The sequence below is a fragment of the Rhinopithecus roxellana genome, chromosome 19 (assembly GCF_007565055.1).
Source record: "Rhinopithecus roxellana isolate Shanxi Qingling chromosome 19, ASM756505v1, whole genome shotgun sequence".
NCBI classification, from domain to species: Eukaryota; Metazoa; Chordata; class Mammalia; order Primates; family Cercopithecidae; genus Rhinopithecus; species Rhinopithecus roxellana.
In genome coordinates, this window is record NC_044567.1 from 13481651 (window position 1) to 13501406 (window position 19756).

A 19756-nucleotide genomic window follows, 5' to 3' on the forward strand; every position below is an offset into this window, starting at 1 on the left:
CTCATCTCGAAAGAGTTCAATCACGCTCCTGTGCTTCAACATCCTGCTCAGCTCTTTGCCACGACTCCTGGAATCCAAGACCATCCGTGCGAGCCCGTGGAGAGGTCAGGCTGGAGCCCGGAGCCCCGCCACCCAAGCACTGCCACGGAGGGCTCCTGGTTGCCAGGCCTCAGGCCGTGGTTCTCTGACAACGTGAGAACCACTGTGACGCGAGCACCCGCTCGCCGCTCGCGCATGCGCATTGGCTGGGCCGCCCCGCGCTCCGTTGCTGGCAGTCAGGCTGCGTCCCCTTTAAACGACGACGGTGGCCGCTGGGCGCCAGGGGATCTCCTGCTGCAGCCTTCGCAGCGGCTGCCTCCGGGGTCCAGGAGGTGGCCGCGTGGGAGAGGCGGCCGCGGGCGGCGTTCCAGGATCCACAACCCAGGAGTCCCGTCTTCAGGAACTCCTTGAGCCGATCTCCACCGGGGATGGGGAGCTTCAGGGCGCCTGCTGGGGTCATCTCAGGACCCCCCCGTCCGATCCCATTCTGGACCCCTCCGGGTGAGAATGGATGGGCTGAGCACATCTACTGAGGCAGGCAGGGCCTGGCTGCAGCCCAGAATGATCGCATGGGCCCCAAGGAGTGGTGTCAGCTGGAAGTTCACTGACCCGTGAGACCTCTGCCTCCCTCCTTTGAAGAAGCAGTGGGCTGCCCTGATGAGAAAGGGCCTGGGGCTCCTGCAAGCTGACCCGCTTCAGCACACGTGTCAAGAGGTCCAGGGTCGGTTCCGAGCTGGCGCCAGTGACAACACATGCAGTGCGCACCCTAGAGCCGATGTGTGAACGTGTGTACCGAGGGCTATGGGGGCGTTGGCGAAAGGATCTATGGAGTCCAGGCATGTACCCTGTGGGAGCGTTGCACAGGCAACCTTTGCATGAATGCCAGGGAACATCAAAGAACACCTGGGATCTAGTGGCCGTTCCAAAGTTTCAGGCGGTCAGTACTCAGGAGCAGAGAGAGCCTCATTCTCAGCATCCGGGCGGCCTGGGGCTGGGATGCCGCGCTGCTTCCACTGGACCCCCCTGGCTTTCAACATCCTGCTCAGCCCTTTGCCAGGACTCCTGGCTCCGGAGACAGTCCTGTCGACCCCGTGGAGAGGCAGGCTGGTGCCTCGGAGCCCCGCCACCCAAGCACTGCCACGGAGGCCCTGTTTACGAGCCTCAGGGCGTGGTTCTCTGACAACCGTGGGAACCACGTGAGGCGAGCACCCGCTCGCCACTCGCGCATGCGCACTGGCTGGGCCGCCGCGCCCCGCTGCTGGCAAGGATTCCCTTGAAGAAATGGTGCTGGGAAAATTGGCTAGCCAAAAGTACAAAGCTGAAACTGGATGCTTTCCTTACTCCTTATACAAAAATTAATTCAAGAGGATTAGAGACTAAAGGTTAGACTCATACCATCAAAACCCTAGAAGAAAACCAGTTGTACCGTCAGGACAAGGAATGGGCAAGGACTTCATGTCTAAAACACCAAAAGCAACGGCAGCAAAAGCCAAAATTGACAAATGGGATCTAATTAGACGCGAGAGCTTCTGCACAGCAAAAGAAACTTCCATCAGAGTGAACAGGCAACCTACAGAATGGGAGAAAATGGTTGCAATCTACCCATCTGACAAAGGGCTGATATGCAGAACCACAAGAACTCAACAAACTTACAAGAAAACAAACAACCCCATCAAACAGTGGGCAAAGGATAGAACAGACATTTCTCCAAAGAAGACATTCTACAGCCAACAGACACATGAAAAAATGCTCATCATCATTGGCCATCAGAGAAATGCAAATCAAAACCACAATGAGATACCATCTCACACCAGTGAGAATGGCAATCATTACAAAGTCAGGAAACAATAGGTGCTGGAGTGGATGTGAGAAATAGGAACACTTTGACACTGTTGGTGGGATTGTAAACTAGGCAATCATAGGAAAACAGTATGGCGATTCCCAAGGACAGAACAGATGTACCACACGACCCAGCCATCCCATTACTGGGTATATACCAAAGGATCATAAATCATGCTGCTATAAAGCACATGCACATGTATGTTGATTGCAGCACTATTCACAATAGCAAAGACTTGGAATCAACCCAATGAACACAGTGACGACGGGATGAAGAAAATGTGGCACAATAACACATGGAATACATGAGCCATCAAAAAGGATGAGTTTGTGTCCTTTGTAGGGATATGGATGCAGCTGGAAACCATCATTCTTAGCAAACTATCACAAGAACAGAAAACCAAACACCGCATGTTCTCCCTTATAGGTGGGAACTGAATAATGAGATCACTTGGATTCGGGAAGGGGAACATCACACACCGGGGCCTATCATGGGGAGGGGGGAGGGATGGCATTGGGAGTATAACCTGATGAAATGACGAGGTCATGGGTGCTGACGAGTTGATGGGTGCAGCACACCAAGACGGCACAAGTACACATATGGAACAAACCTGCATGTTATGCACAAGTACCCTAAAACTTAAAGTATCATTAAAAAAAAAAAAAAAAAAAAAAAAAAAGACAACGGTGGTCGCTGGGTGCCAGGGACTCTCTACTGCACCTTGCAGCGGCTGCATGCGGGGTCCAGGAGGGGACCGTGTGGGAGAGACGGACGCGGTCGGGATCCCAGGATCAAACCCCCAGGAGTCCCGTCTCAGGACCCCCTTGACCGACCTCCACCGGGGGAGGGGGAGCTTCAGGCGCCTGCTGGGGTCATCCCACGACCCCCGTCAGATCCCATTCTGGCGCCTCCGGGAGAGAATGGATGGGCTGAGCAAATCTACTGAGGCAGGCAGGGCCTGGCTGCAGCCCAAGAATCGCATGGGCCCCAAGGAGTGGTGTCAGCTGAAAGTTCACTGACCGTGAGCCCTCTGCCTCCCACTCTCCTTGAAAGAGCAGTGGGATGCCCTGATGAGAAAGGGCCTGGGGCTCCTGCAAGCGGATCCGCTTTCCAGCACATGTGTCAAGAGGTCCAGGGGCGATTCCCAGCTGGCCAAGGGCATATGGGGCGAAGGTGAAAGAACTATGGTGTTCAGGCATGTACCCTGTGGAAGCGAAAATGGGAGACACACAAACACATACACACCAGACAGTCATACAGCAGTGGCGCAGAAACAAACACCCCCAGGCAGCCGCTGAGGCTACGGGCTCGGCTCTCGACCAGAACGACCCTCGCTTGAGAGAGCTACCCGGGCCTGCAGGCCGACCCGTCCTCGAGATACGGGGGCACGACTTCGGGGAGACCACCCGAACAGCGTCCGGGCGGGCCTGAGGCTGGGATGCGGCGCTGCTTCTCCCGGATCGCCCTGTGCTTCAACATCCTGCTCAGCTCTTTCCACGACTCCTGGAATCCAGAGACCATCCTGTCGAGCCCGTGGAGAGGTCAGGCTGGAGCCTCGGAGCCCCGCCACCCAAGCACTGCCACGGAGGGCTCCTGGTTGCCAGGCCTCAGGCCGTGGTTTCTCTGACAACCGTGAGAACCACTGGAGGCGAGCACCCGCTCGCGCTCGCGATGCGCATTGGCTGGGCCGCCCCGCGCTCCGTTGCTGGCAGTCAGGCTGCGTCCCCTTTAAACGACGACGGTGGCCGCTGGGCGCCAGGGGATCTCCTGCTGCAGCCTTCGCAGCGGCTGCCTCCGGGGTCCAGGAGGTGGCCGCGTGGGAAGAGGGCGCGGGGCGGCGTTCCAGGATCCACAACCCAGGAGTCCGTCTTCAGGAACCCTTGAGCCGATCTCCCACCGGGGATGGGGGGCTCAGGGCGCCTGGGGGTCACTCAGGACCCCCCCCGTCCGATCCCATTCTGGACCCTCCGGGTGAGAATGGATGGGCTGAGCACATCTACTGAGGCAGGCAGGGCCTGGCGCAGCCCAGAATGATCGCATGGGCCCCAAGGAGTGGTGTCAGCTGGAAGTTCACTGACCCGTGAGACCTCTGCCTCCCTCCTTTGAAGAAGCAGTGGCTGCCCTGATGAGAAAGGGCCTGGGGCTCCTGCAAGCTGATCCCGCTTCCAGCACACGTGTCAAGAGGTCCAGGGTCGTTCGAGCTGGCGCCAATGTACCACACATGCAGTGGCGCACCCTAGAGCCGATGTGTGAACGTGTGTCACCGAGGGCATATGGGCGTTGCGAAAGGATATGGAGTCCAGGCATGTACCCTGTGGGAGCGTTGCACAGGCAACCTGCATGAATGCCAGAACATCAAAGAACACCGGATCTAGTGGCCGTTCCAAAGTTTCAGGCGGTCAGTCCACTCAGGAGCAAGGAGAGCCTCATTCTCAGCACCGGCGGGCCTGGGGCTGGGATGCCGCGCTGCTTCCACTGGACTCCCCCGTGCTTTCAACATCCTGCTCAGCCCTTTGCCAGGACTCCTGGCATCCGGGGACAGTCCTGCGACCCCGTGGAGAGGTCAGCTGTTGCCTCGGAGCCCCGCCACCCAAGCACTGCCACGGAGGGCTCCTGTTTACGAGGCCTCAGGGCGTGGTTTCTCTGACAACCGTGGGACCACTGTGAGGCGAGCACCCGCTCGCCACTCGCGCATGCGCACTGGCTGGGCCGCCCCGCGCCCCGCTGCTGGCAAGGATTCCCTATTGAAGAAATGGTGCTGGGAAAATTGGCTAGCCAAGTAACAAGCTGAAACTGGATGCCTTACTATCCTATACAAAATTAATTCAAGATGGATTAGAGACTTAAAGGTAGACTTCATACCATCAAAACCCTAGAAGAAAACCTAGGTTGACCAGTCAGGACATAGGCATGGGCAAGGACTTCATGTCTAAAACACCAAACAAGCAACGGCAGCAAAAGCCAAAATTGCAAATGGGATCTAATTAACCGAGAGCTTCTGCACAGCAAAAGAAACTTCCATCAGAGTGAACAGGCAACCACAGAATGGGAGAAAATGGTTGCAATCTACTCATCTGACAAAGGGCTGATATGCAGAACCTACAAAGAACTCAAACAAACTTACAAGAAAACAAACAACCCCATCAAACAGGGGCAAAGGATAGAACAGACATTTCTCCAAAGAAGACATTCCTACACGCAACAGACACATGAAAAAATGCTCCATCATTGGCCATCAGAGAATGCAAATCAAAACCACAATGAGATACCACTCACACAGTGAGAATGGCAATCATTACAAAGTCAGGAAACAATAGGTGCTGGAGTGGATGTGGAGAAAAGGAACACTTGACACTGTTGGTGGGATTGTAAACTAGTGCAATCATAGGAAAACAGTATGGCGATTCCTCAAGATCTAGAACAGATGTACACACGACCCAGCCATCCCATTACTGGGTAATACCCAAAGGATCATAAATCATGCTGCTATAAAGCACATGCACATGTATGTTGATTGCAGCACTATTCACAATAGCAAAGACTTGGAATCAACCCACATGAACATCAGTGACAGACTGGATGAAGAAAATGTGGCACATATACACCATGGAATACTATGTAGCCATCAAAAAGGATGAGTTTGTGTCCTTTGTAGGGATAGGGATGCAGCTGGAAACCATCATTCTTAGCAAACTATCACAAGAACAGAAAACCAAACACCGCATGTTCTCCCTTATAGGTGGGAACTGAATAATGAGATCACTTGGATTCGGGAAGGGGAACATCACACACCGGGGCCTATCATGGGGAGGGGGGGGAGGGATTGCATTGGGAGTATACCTGATGAAATGACGAGGTCATGGGTGCTGACGAGTGATGGGTGCAGCACACCAAGACGGCACAGACACATATGGAACAAACCTGCATGTTATGCACAGTACCTACAAACTTAAAGTATCATTAAAAAAAAAAAAAAAAAAAAAAAAAAAGACAAGGTGGTCGCTGGTGCCAGGACTCTCCTACTGCACCTTGCAGCGCTGCATCGGGGTCCAGGAGGGACCGTGTGGAGAGACGGACGCGGTCGGGATCCCAGGATCAAACCCCCAGGAGTCCTCTTCAGGACCCCCTTGAGCCGACTCCACCGGGGGAGGGGAGCTTCAGGGCGCCTGCTGGGTCATCCCAGACCCCCCGTCAGATCCCATTCTGGCGCCCCGGAGAGAATGGATGGGCTGAGCACATCTACTGAGGCAGGCAGGGCCTGGCTGCAGCCCAGAATGATCGCATGGGCCCCAAGGAGTGGTGTCAGCTGAAAGTTCACTGACCGTGAGCCCTCTGCCTCCCACTCTCCTTTGAAAGAGCAGTGGGATCCCTGAGGAGAAAGGGCCTGGGCTCCTGCAAGCGGATCCCGCTTTCCAGCACAGTGTCAAGAGGTCCAGGGGCGATTCCCAGCTGGCCAAGGGCATATGGGGCGAAGGTGAAAGAACATGGTGTTCAGGCATGTACCCTGGGAAGCGAAAATGGGAGACACACAAACACATACACACCCAGACAGTCATACAGCAGTGCGCAGAAACAAACACCCCCAGGCAGCCGCTGAGGCACGGGCTCGGCTCTCGACCAGAACGACCCTCGCTTGAGAGAGCTACCCACGGGCCTGCAGGCCGACCCGTCCTCGAGATACGGGGCACGACTTCTGGGGAACCCACCCGAACAGCGTCCGCGGGCCTGAGGCTGGATGCGGCGCTGCTTCTCCCGGACTCCGCCTGTGCTTTCAACATCCTGCTCAGCTCTTTGCCACGACTCCTGGAATCCAGAGACCATCCTGTCGAGCCCGTGGAGAGGTCAGGCTGGAGCCTCGGAGCCCCGCCACCCAAGCACTGCCACGGAGGGCTCCTGGTTGCCAGGCCTCAGCCGTGGTTTCTCTGACAACCGTGAGAACCACTGTGACGCGAGCACCCGCTCGCCGCTCGCGCATGCGCGGCTGGCTGCCGCCCCGCGCTCGTTGCGGCAGTCAGCTCGTCCCCTTTAAACGAGACGGTGGCCGCTGGGCGCCAGGGGATCTCCTGCTGCAGCCTTCGCAGCGGCTGCCTCCGGGGTCCAGGAGGTGGCCGCGTGGGAGAGGCGGCCGCGGGCGGCGTTCCAGGATCCACAACCCAGGAGTCCCGTCTTCAGGAACTCCTTGAGCCGATCTCCACCGGGATGGGGAGCTTCAGGGCGCCTGCTGGGGTCATCTCAGGACCCCCCCGTCCGATCCCATTCTGGACCCCTCCGGGTGAGAATGGATGGGCTGAGCACATCTACTGAGGCAGGCAGGGCCTGGCTGCAGCCCAGAATGATCGCATGGGCCCCAAGGAGTGGTGTCAGCTGGAAGTTCACTGACCCGTGAGACCTCTGCCTCCCTCCTTTGAAGAAGCAGTGGGCTGCCCTGATGAGAAAGGGCCTGGGGCTCCTGCAAGCTGATCCCGCTTTCCAGCACACGTGTCAAGAGGTCCAGGGTCGGTTCCGAGCTGGCGCCAATGTGACCACACAATGGCAGTGGCGCACCCATAGCCGATGTGTGAACGTGTGTCACCGAGGCATATGGGGCGTTGGCCAAAGGATCTATGGAGTCCAGGCATACCCTGTGGGAGCGTTGCACAGGCAACCTTTGCATGAATGCCAGGGAACATCAAAGAACACCTGGGATCTAGTGGCCGTTCCAAAGTTTCAGGCGGTCAGTCCACTCAGGAGCAGAGGAGAGCCTCATTCTCAGCATCCGGGCGGGCCTGGGGCTGGGATGCCGCGCTGCTTCCACTGGACTCCCCCTGTGCTTTCAACATCCTGCTCAGCCCTTTGCCAGGACTCCTGGCATCCGGAGACAGTCCTGTCGACCCCGTGGAGAGGTCAGGCTGGTGCCTCGGAGCCCCGCCACCCAAGCACTGCCACGGAGGGCTCCTGTTTACGAGGCCTCAGGGCGTGGTTTCTCTGACAACCGTGGGAACCACTGTGAGGCGAGCACCGCTCGCCACCGCGCATGCGCACTGGCTGGGCCGCCCCGCGCCCCGCTGCTGGCAAGGATTCCCTATTGAAGAAATGGTGCTGGGAAAATTGGCTAGCCATAAGTACAAAGCTGAAACTGGATGCTTTCCTTACTCCTTATACAAAAATTAATTCAAGATGGATTAGAGACTTAAAGGTTAGACTTCATACCATCAAAACCCTAGAAGAAAACCTAGGTTGTACCCGTCAGGACATAGGCATGGGCAAGGACTTCATGTCTAAAACACCAAAAGCAACGGCAGCAAAAGCCAAAATTGACAAATGGGATCTAATAACCGAGAGCTTCTGCACAGCAAAAGAAACTTCCATCAGAGTGAACAGGCAACCTACAGAATGGGAAAAATGGTTGCATCTACTCACATCTGACAAAGGGCTGATATCAGAACCTACAAAGAACTCAAACAAACTTACAAAAAAAACAAACAACCCCATCAAACAGTGGGCAAAGGATACGAACAGACATTTCTCCAAAGAAGACATTCACAGCCAACAGACACATGAAAAAATGCTCATCATCATTGGCCATCAGAGAAATGCAAATCAAAACCACAATGAGATACCATCTCACACCAGTGAGAATGGCAATCATACAAAGTCAGGAACAATAGGTGCTGGAGTGGATGTGGAGAAATAGGAACACTTTGACACTGTTGGTGGGATTGTAAATAGTGCAATCATTATGGAAAACAGTATGGCGATTCCTCAGGATCTAGAACTAGATGTACCACACACCCAGCCATCCCATTACTGGTATAACCCAAAGGATCATAAATCATGCTGCATAAAGCACATGCACGTATGTTTGATTCAGCACTATTAACAATAGCAAACTTGGAATCAACCCACATGAACATCAGTGACAGACTGGATGAAGAAAATGTGGCACATATACACCATGGAATACTATGTAGCCATCAAAAAGGATGAGTTTGTGTCCTTTGTAGGGATATGGATGCAGCTGGAAACCATCATTCTTAGCAAACTATCACAAGAACAGAAAACCAAACACCGCATGTTCTCCCTTATAGGTGGGAACTGAATAATGAGATCACTTGGATTCGGGAAGGGGAACATCACACACCGGGGCCTATCATGGGGGGGGGGGGGGAGGGATTGCATTGGGAGTTATACCTGATGTAAATGACGAGGTCATGGGTGCTGACGAGTTGATGGGTGCAGCACACCAAGACGGCACAAGTACACATATGGAACAAACCTGCATGTTATGCACATGTACCCTAAAACTTAAAGTATCATTAAAAAAAAAAAAAAAAAAAAAAAAAGACAACGGTGGTCGCTGGGTGCCAGGGACTCTCCTACTGCAGCCTTGGCAGCGGCTGCATGCGGGGTCCAGGAGGGGACCGTGTGGGAGAGACGGACGCGGTCGGGATCCCAGGATCAAACCCCCAGGAGTCCCGTCTCAGGACCCCCTTGAGCCGACCTCACCGGAGGGGGAGCTTCAGGGCGCCTGCTGGGGTCATCCACGACCCCCCGTCAGATCCCACTGTCGCCTCCGGGAGAGAATGGATGGGCTGAGCACATCTACTGAGGCAGGCAGGGCCTGGCTGCAGCCCAGAATGATCGCATGGGCCCCAAGGAGTGGTGTCAGCTGAAAGTTCACTGACCGTGAGCCCTCTGCCTCCCACTCTCCTTTGAAAGAGCAGTGGGATGCCCTGATGAGAAAGGGCCTGGGGCTCTGCAAGCGGATCCCGCTTTCCAGCACAGTGTCAAGAGGTCCAGGGGCGATTCCAGCTGGCCAAGGGCATATGGGGCGAAGGTGAAAGAATCTATGGGTGTTCAGGCATGTACCCGTGGAAGCGAAAATGGGAGACACACAAACACATACACACCCAGACAGTCATACAGCAGTGGCGCAGAAACAAACACCCCAGGCAGCCGCTGAGGCTACGGGCTCGGCTCTCGACCAGAACGACCCTCGCTTGAGAGAGCTACCCACGGGCCTGCAGGCCGACCCGTCCTCGAGATACGGGGGCACGACTTCTGGGGAGACTCACCCGAACAGCGGCGGGGGCCTGAGGCTGGGATGCGGCGCTGCTTCTCCCGGACTCCGCCTGTGCTTTCAACATCTCTTCAGCTCTTTGCCACGACTCCTGGAATCCAGAGACCATCCTGTCGAGCCCGTGGAGAGGCAGGCTGGAGCCCGGAGCCCCGCCACCCAAGCACTGCCACGGAGGGCTCCTGGTTGCCAGGCCTCAGGCCGTGGTTTCTCTGACAACCGTGAGAACCACTGTGAGGCGAGCACCCGCTCGCCGCTCGCGCATGCGCATTGGCTGGGCCGCCCCGCGCTCCGTTGCTGGCAGTCAGGCTGCGTCCCCTTTAAACGACGACGGTGGCCGCTGGGCGCCAGGGGATCTCCTGCTGCAGCCTTCGCAGCGGCTGCCTCCGGGGTCCAGGAGGTGGCCGCGTGGGAGAGGCGGCCGCGGGCGGCGTTCCAGGATCCACAACCCAGGAGTCCCGTCTTCAGGAACTCCTTGAGCCGATCTCCACCGGGGGATGGGGAGCTTCAGGGCGCCTGCTGGGGTCATCTCAGGACCCCCCCCGTCCGATCCCATTCTGGACCCCTCCGGGTGAGAATGGATAGGCTGAGCACATCTACTGAGGCAGGCAGGGCCTGGCTGCAGCCCAGAATGATCGCATGGGCCCCAAGGAGTGGTGTCAGCTGGAAGTTCACTGACCCGTGAGACCTCTGCCTCCCTCCTTTGAAGAAGCAGTGGGCTGCCCTGATGAGAAAGGGCCTGGGGCTCCTGCAAGCTGATCCCGCTTTCCAGCACACGTGTCAAGAGGTCCAGGGTCGGTTCCGAGCTGGCGCCAATGTGACAACACATGGCAGTGGCGCACCCTAGAGCCGATGTGTGAACGTGTGTCACCGAGGGCATATGGGGCGTTGGCGAAAGGATCTATGGAGTCCAGGCATGTACCCTGTGGGAGCGTTGCACAGGCAACCTTTGCATGAATGCCAGGGAACATCAAAGAACACCTGGGATCTAGTGGCCGTTCCAAAGTTTCAGGCGGTCAGTCCACTCAGGAGCAGAGGAGAGCCTCATTCTCAGCATCCGGGCGGGCCTGGGGCTGGGATGCCGCGCTGCTTCCACTGGACTCCCCCTGTGCTTTCAACATCCTGCTCAGCCCTTTGCCAGGACTCCTGGCATCCGGAGACAGTCCTGTCGACCCCGTGGAGAGGTCAGGCTGGTGCCTCGGAGCCCCGCCACCCAAGCACTGCCACGGAGGGCTCCTGTTTACGAGGCCTCAGGGCGTGGTTTCTCTGACAACCGTGGGAACCACTGTGAGGCGAGCACCCGCTCGCCACTCGCGCATGCGCACTGGCTGGGCCGCCCCGCGCCCCGCTGCTGGCAAGGATTCCCTATTGAAGAAATGGTGCTGGGAAAATTGGCTAGCCATAAGTACAAAGCTGAAACTGGATGCTTTCCTTACTCCTTATACAAAAATTAATTCAAGATGGATTAGAGACTTAAAGGTTAGACTTCATACCATCAAAACCCTAGAAGAAAACCTAGGTTGTACCCGTCAGGACATAGGCATGGGCAAGGACTTCATGTCTAAAACACCAAAAGCAACGGCAGCAAAAGCCAAAATTGACAAATGGGATCTAATTAGACGCGAGAGCTTCTGCACAGCAAAAGAAACTTCCATCAGAGTGAACAGGCAACCTACAGAATGGGAGAAAATGGTTGCAATCTACTCATCTGACAAAGGGCTGATATGCAGAACCTACAAAGAACTCAAACAAACTTACAAGAAAAAATCAAACAACCCCATCAAACAGTGGGCAAAGGATATGAACAGACATTTCTCCAAAGAAGACATTCCTACAGCCAACAGACACATGAAAAAATGCTCATCATCATTGGCCATCAGAGAAATGCAAATCAAAACCACAATGAGATACCATCTCACACCAGTGAGAATGGCAATCATTACAAAGTCAGGAAACAATAGTGCTGAGTGGATGTGGAAATAGGAACACTTTGACACTGTTGTGGGATTGTAAACTAGTGCAATCATTATGGAAAACAGTATGGCGATTCCTCAAGGATCTAGAACTAGTTACAGTACCACACGACCAGCCATCCATTACTGGGTATATACCCAAAGGATCATAAATCATGCTGCTATAAAGCACATGCACATGTATGTTGATTGCAGCACTATTCACAATAGCAAAGACTTGGAATCAACCCACATGAACATCAGTGACAGACTGGATGAAGAAAATGTGGCACATATACACCATGGAATACTATGTAGCCATCAAAAAGGATGAGTTTGTGTCCTTTGTAGGGATATGGATGCAGCTGGAAACCATCATTCTTAGCAAACTATCACAAGAACAGAAAACCAAACACCGCATGTTCTCCCTTATAGGTGGGAACTGAATAATGAGATCACTTGGATTCGGGAAGGGGAACATCACACACCGGGGCCTATCATGGGAGGGGGGGGGGAGGGATTGCATTGGGAGTTATACCTGATGTAAATGACGAGGTCATGGGTGCTGACGAGTTGTGGGGTGCAGCACACCAAGACGGCACAAGTACACATATGGAACAAACCTGCATGTTATGCACAAGTACCCTAAAACTTAAAGTATCATTAAAAAAAAAAAAAAAAAAAAAAAAAAAGACAACGGTGGTCGCTGGGTGCCAGGGACTCTCCTACTGCAGCCTTGGCAGCGGCGGCAGGCGGGGTCCAGGAGGGGACCGTGTGGGAGAGACGGACGCGGTCGGGATCCCAGGATCAAACCCCAGGAGTCCCGTCTTCAGGACCCCCTTGAGCCGACCTCCACCGGGGAGGGGGAGCTTCAGGGCGCCTGCTGGGGTCATCCCACGACCCCCGTCAGATCCCATTCTGGACGCCTCCGGGAGAGAATGGATGGGCTGAGCACATCTACTGAGGCAGGCAGGGCCTGGCTGCAGCCCAGAATGATCGCATGGGCCCCAAGGAGTGGTGTCAGCTGAAAGTTCACTGACCGTGAGCCCTCTGCCTCCCACTCTCCTTTGAAAGAGCAGTGGGATGCCCTGATGAGAAAGGGCCTGGGGCTCCTGCAAGCGGATCCCGCTTTCCAGCACATGTGTCAAGAGGTCCAGGGGCGATTCCCAGCTGGCCAAGGGCATATGGGGCGAAGGTGAAAGAATCTATGGTGTTCAGGCATGTACCCTGTGGAAGCGAAAATGGGAGACACACAAACACATACACACCCAGACAGTCATACAGCAGTGGCGCAGAAACAACACCCAGGCAGCGTGAGGCTACGGGCTCGGCTCTCGACCAGAACGACCCCGCTTGAGAGAGCTACCCACGGGCCTGCAGGCCGACCCGTCCTCGAGATACGGGGGCAGACTTCTGGGGAGACTCACCCGAACAGCGTCCGGCGGGCCTGAGGCTGGGATGCGGCGGCTGCTTCTCCCGGACTCCGCCGTGCTTTCAACATCCTGCTCAGCTCTTTGCCACGACTCCTGGAATCCAGAGACCATCTGTCGAGCCCGTGGAGAGGTCAGGCTGGAGCCTCGAGCCCCGCCACCCAAGCACTGCCACGGAGGGCTCCTGGTTGCCAGGCCTCAGGCCGTGGTTTCTCTGACAACCGTGAGAACCACTGTGACGCGAGCACCCCGCTCGCCCTCCGGTGCGCTGGCTGGCCGCCCCGCGCTCCGTGCTGGCAGTCAGGCTGGTCCCCTTAAAACGACGACGGTGGCCGCTGGGCGCCAGGGGATCCCTGCTGCAGCCTTCGCAGCGGCTGCCTCCGGGGTCCAGGAGGTGGCCGCGTGGGAGAGGCGGCCGCGGGCGGCGTTCCAGGATCCACAACCCAGGAGTCCCGTCTTCAGGAACTCCTTGAGCCGATCTCCACCGGGAGATGGGGAGCTTCAGGGCGCCTGCTGGGGTCATCTCAGGACCCCCCCGTCCGATCCCATTCTGGACCCCTCCGGGTGAGAATGGATGGGCTGAGCACATCTACTGAGGCAGGCAGGGCCTGGCTGCAGCCCAGAATGATCGCATGGGCCCCAAGGAGTGGTGTCAGCTGGAAGTTCACTGACCCGTGAGACCTCTGCCTCCCTCCTTTGAAGAAGCAGTGGGCTGCCCTGATGAGAAAGGGCCTGGGGCTCCTGCAAGCTGATCCCGCTTTCCAGCACACGTGTCAAGAGGTCCAGGGTCGGTTCCGAGCTGGCGCCAATGTGACCACACATGGCAGTGGCGCACCCTAGAGCCGATGGTGTGAACGTGTGTCACCGAGGGCATATGGGGCGTTGGCGAAAGGATCTATGGAGTCCAGGCATGTACCCTGTGGGAGCGTTGCACAGGCAACCTTTGCATGAATGCCAGGGAACATCAAAGAACACCTGGGATCTAGTGGCCGTTCCAAAGTTTCAGGCGGTCAGTCCACTCAGGAGCAGAGGAGAGCCTCATTCTCAGCATCCGGGCGGGCCTGGGGCTGGGATGCCGCGCTGCTTCCACTGGACTCCCCCTGTGCTTTCAACATCCTCTCAGCCCTTTGCCAGGACTCCTGGCATCCGGAGACAGTCCTGTCGACCCCGTGGAGAGGTCAGGCTGGTGCCTCGGAGCCCCGCCACCCAAGCACTGCCACGGAGGGCTCCTGTTTACGAGGCCTCAGGGCGTGGTTTCTCTGACAACCGTGGGAACCACTGTGAGGCGAGCACCCGCTCGCCACTCGCGCATGCGCACTGGCTGGGCCGCCCCGCGCCCCGCTGCTGGCAAGGATTCCCTATTGAAGAAATGGTGCTGGGAAAATTGGCTAGCCATAAGTACAAAGCTGAAACTGGATGCTTTCCTTACTCCTTATACAAAAATTAATTCAAGATGGATTAGAGACTTAAAGGTTAGACTTCATACCATCAAAACCCTAGAAGAAAACCTAGGTTGTACCAGTCAGGACATAGGCATGGGCAAGGACTTCATGTCTAAAACACCAAAAGCAACGGCAGCAAAAGCCAAAATTGACAAATGGGATCTAATTAAACTCGAGAGCTTCTGCACAGCAAAAGAAACTTCCATCAGAGTGAACAGGCAACCTACAGAATGGGAGAAAATGGTTGCAATCTACTCATCTGACAAAGGGCTGATATGCAGAACCTACAAAGAACTCAAACAAACTTACAAGAAAAAAACAAACAACCCCATCAAACAGTGGGCAAAGGATACGAACAGACATTTCTCCAAAGAAGACATTCCTACAGCCAACAGACACATGAAAAAATGCTCATCATCATTGGCCATCAGAGAAATGCAAATCAAAACCACAATGAGATACCATCTCACACCAGTGAGAATGGCAATCATTACAAAGTCAGGAAACAATAGGTGCTGGAGTGGATGTGGAGAAATAGGAACACTTTGACACTGTTGGTGGGATTGTAAACTAGTGCAATCATTATGGAAAACAGTATGGCGATTCCTCAAGGATCTAGAACTAGATGTACCACACGACCCAGCCATCCCATTACTGGGTATATACCCAAAGGATCATAAATCATGCTGCTATAAAGCACATGCACATGTATGTTGATTGCAGCACTATTCACAATAGCAAAGACTTGGAATCAACCCAAATGAACATCAGTGACAGACTGGATAAGAAAATGTGGCACATATACACCATGGAATACTATGCAGCCATCAAAAAGGATGAGTTTGTGTCCTTTGTAGGGATATGGATGCAGCTGGAAACCATCATTCTTAGCAAACTATCACAAGAACAGAAAACCAAACACCGCATGTTCTCCCTTATAGGTGGGAACTGAACAATGAGATCACTTGGATTCGGGAAGGGGAACATCACACACCGGGGCCTATCATGGGGAGGGGGGAGGGGGAGGGATTGCATTGGGAGTTATACCTGATGTAAATGACGAGTTCATGGGTGCTGACGAGTTGATGGGTGCAGCACACCAACACGGCACAAGTATACATATGGAACAAACCTGCATGTTATGCACATGTACCCTAGAACTTAAAGTATAATAAAAAAAAAAAAGAGAGAGAGAGAGAGAGACAACGGTGGCCGCTGGGTGCCAGGGACTCTCCTACTGCAGCCTTGACAGCGGATGCATGCGGGGTCCAGGCGGGGACCGCGTGGGAGAGGCGGCCGCGGGCGGCGTCCCGGGATCAAACCCCCAGGAGTACCGTCTTCAGGACCTCCTTGAGCCGATCTCCACCGGGGGAGGGGGAGCTTCAGGGCGCCTGCTGGGGTCATCTCACGACCCCCGTCAGATCCCATTCTGGACGCCTCTGGGTGAGAATGGATGGGCTGAGCACATCTACTGAGGCAGGCAGGGCCTCGCTGCAGCCAAGAATGGTCGCATGGGCCCCAAGGAGTGGTGTCAGCTGAAAGTTCACAGACCCGTGAGCCCTCGACCTCCCTCCTTTGAAAGAGCAGTGGGCTGCCCTGATTAGAAAGGGCCTGGGGCTCCTGCAAGCTGATCCCGCTTTCCAGCACACGTGTCAAGAGGTCCAGGGGCGATTCCGAGCTGGCCAAGGGCATATGGGGCGAAGGTGAAAGAATCTATGGTGATCAGGCATGTACCCTGTGGAAGCGTTGCACAGGTGACCTTTCTCCCAACGCCAGGGAAAATCAAAGAACACCTGGGATCTAGTGGCTGGACAAAATTTCAGGGGGTCAGTCCACCCAGGAGCAGAGGAGAGTCTCATTCTCAGGAATGAGACTACGTGTGCAGAGGAAATGCGACAGCACCTGTCACATAAGACAAGGGATTTGTCTTTCAAATGAGGAGGGAGCAGAGGGCTCAGATGCGTCAGTGAACTTTCAGTTGACAGCAGGCCTTGAGGACTGTGGGATGATTGTGGGTTGCAGAGAGACCCTGCCTGCCTCACTAGATGTGCTCAGCCCATGCTTTCTCACCCGGAGGGTCCAGAATCGGATCTGAAGTGGAGTCCTGAGACCCCAGCAGGCGCCCTGCAGCTCCCCCTCCCCCGGTGGAAATCGGCTCCAACCGAAGCAGGTTTGCAGAGAGAAACAATCGTGACAGGGATCTCCAGGAAGTGTCTCCCTGACGGACTGGGAAGTGATCCTTATGCAAGACATCCAGCCAGACCAAGAAGCATCTAAGTCCCAGAGAAACAGGGGAAACACAGCCAGAGGGGGGACGCAGCAGAGGCCAGAGCCCAGGCGGGGTAGAGCACCGTGCCACTGCCACGGGCTTAGGGAGGGGTGCCAAACGGGTGGCTTGTCCAGTGAGGCCAGCTTTCCAGTGACTGGGATTGTGGCCATCTCCCATTCCCGGCTTCCTCTTTCTGCCTGTGTCATGGTGTGGCTTCTTTTCTCAGAGAAGAGCCCTGAAAAGATACAAGCCTCTTCTGTGATGTGGGCCTCCTCCTCTCCTGCAGGACAATGAGCTCCCATGCGGCTTTTGTCCGTGGCTGCAGTGTGTTGGTCTTGATCAATGAAAAGAGGCCGCACGGGATAGGGATGAGATTTCAACTGCTCTGGGAGCCACGCATCTCCTCACGTGGTCGAGGCCTTCACAAACCCAAAGTGGAACCGCCGCGGAAACAGTTGACAAGCGGACACATGACCCAGGCACAGACGCGGAGGGAGGCTCACCAAAGACAGGCCGACAGGCAAGGAATCGCTTTTTGGCCCACAGGGTACTTTCCTCCAGACAGACAGACACACACACACACACACTCACTCACAACAACCGACAGAGAGAGGGGAAGAAAGTCACAGAGAGTGAGAGACAGAGAGAGAAGCGAAAATGGGAGATACACAAACACATACACACACAGTCATACAGCAGTGGCGCAGAGACAAAAACCCCCAGGCAGCCGCTGAGGCTACGGTTCGGCTCTCGACCAGAACGACCCTCGGTTGAGAGAGCTACCCACGGGCCTGCAGGCCGACCCGTCCTCGAGATTAGGAGGGCACGACTTCTGGGGAGACTCACCCGAACAGCGTCCCGGCGGGCCTGAGGCTGGGATGCGGCGCTGCTTCTCCCGGACTCCGCCTGCTTTCAACATCCTGTTCAGCTCTTTGCCACGACTCCTGGAATCCAGAGACAATCCTGTCGAGCCCGTGGAGAGGTCAGGCTGGAGCCTCGGAGCCCCGCCACCCAAGCACTGCCACGGAGGGCTCCTGTTTGCCAGGCCTCAGGCCGTGGTTTCTCTGACAACCGTGAGAACCACTGTGACGCGAGCACCCGCTCGCCACTCGCGCATGCGCTTTGGCTGGGCCTTCCCGCGCTCCCCTGCCGGCAGTCAGGCGGCGTCCCCTTTAAACGACGACGGTGGCCGCTAGGCGCCAGGGGATCTCCTGTTGCAGCCTTGGCAGCGGCTGCATCGGGGGTCCAGGAGGTGGCCGCGTGGGAGAGGCGGCCACGGGCGGCGTCCCAGGATCAAACCCCCAGAAGTCCCGTCTTCAGGACCTCCTTGAGCGGATCTCCACCGGGGGAGGGGGAGCTTCAGGGCGCCTGCTGGGGTCATCTCACGATCCCCCATCAGATCCCATTCTGGACCCCTCCGGGTGAGAATGGATGGGCTGAGTACTTCTACTGAGGCAGGCAGGGCCTCGCTGCAGCCCAGAATGATGGCATGGGCCCCAAGGAGTGGTGTCAGCTGAAAGTTCACTGACCCGTGAGCCGTCTGCCTCCCTCCTTTGAAAGAGCAATGGGCTGCCCTGATTAGAAAGAACCTGCGGCTCCTTCAAGCTGATCCCGCTTTCCAGCACACGTGTAAAGAGGTCCTTGGGCCTTTCCGAGCTGGCACCATTGTGACCACACACACTGGCGCACCCCAAAGCAGATGGCGTGAACGTGTGCCACCGACGGCATAAGGGGCGATGGCGAAAGAATCTATGGAGTCCAGGCATGTACCCTGTGGAAGCGTTGCACAGGTGACCTTTCCATGAATGCCAGGGAAAATCAAAGGACACCTGGGATCTAGTGGCCGCTCAGAAGTTTCAGGGTGTCAGTCCACTCAGGAACAGAGGGGAGTCTCATTGTCAGCGTCCGGGCGGGCCTGAGGCTCGGATGCGGCGCTGCTTCCCTCGGACTCCCCCTATGGTTTCAACATCCTGGTCAGCCCTTTGCCAGGACTCCTGGCATCCGGAGACAGTCCTGTCGACCCCTTGGAGAAGTCAGGCTGGAACCTCGTTGCCCCAACAGCCAAGCAATGCTACGGAGGGCTCCAGTTTGTCAACCCTCAGGGCGTGGTTTCTCTGACAACCGTGGGAATCACGGTAACGGAAGCCCCCCCACGGCTCGCGCCTCGCGCATGCGCATTGGCTTGGCCGCCCCTGTTTTATTAGGGACAGTCTGGCTGTGTCCCCTTCAAACGATGGCGGCCACTTGTCCCCGGGCGCTCTCCTATTGCAGCCTTGGCGGCGGCTGGATCCGGCTTCCGCTAGTGGGCCGCGTGGGAGAGGGGTCGGTCCGAGCGAGTGGGCCTAAACACACACACACACACACACACCCTGTTGATGGTAACTTGAGTTGTTTCTAGTTTTCGGTTATTACAAATAAGCCTACTGTGAGTGTCTGTGTGCAGATGTTTTAGACACATATGCTTTATTTTCTCTTGTGTACACAACCTGGGGTGGGACAGGTAAATCCCATGGTGGTTCTGTTTATCTTTCAAAAAACCCCACACCATTTTTTCACAGCTGCATCATTTGCCTTTCTCTCCCGAAGTGCATGAGAGCTGCAGTTTTTCCACATCCTCAGCAACACTTGGCATGGTCACTCTTTATCATTTTACCCATTTTAAAGTGTATATTGAGGTCTCATTGAGGCTTTACTTTGCATTTTCTCAGGTCTAGTAATGTTGAGCATC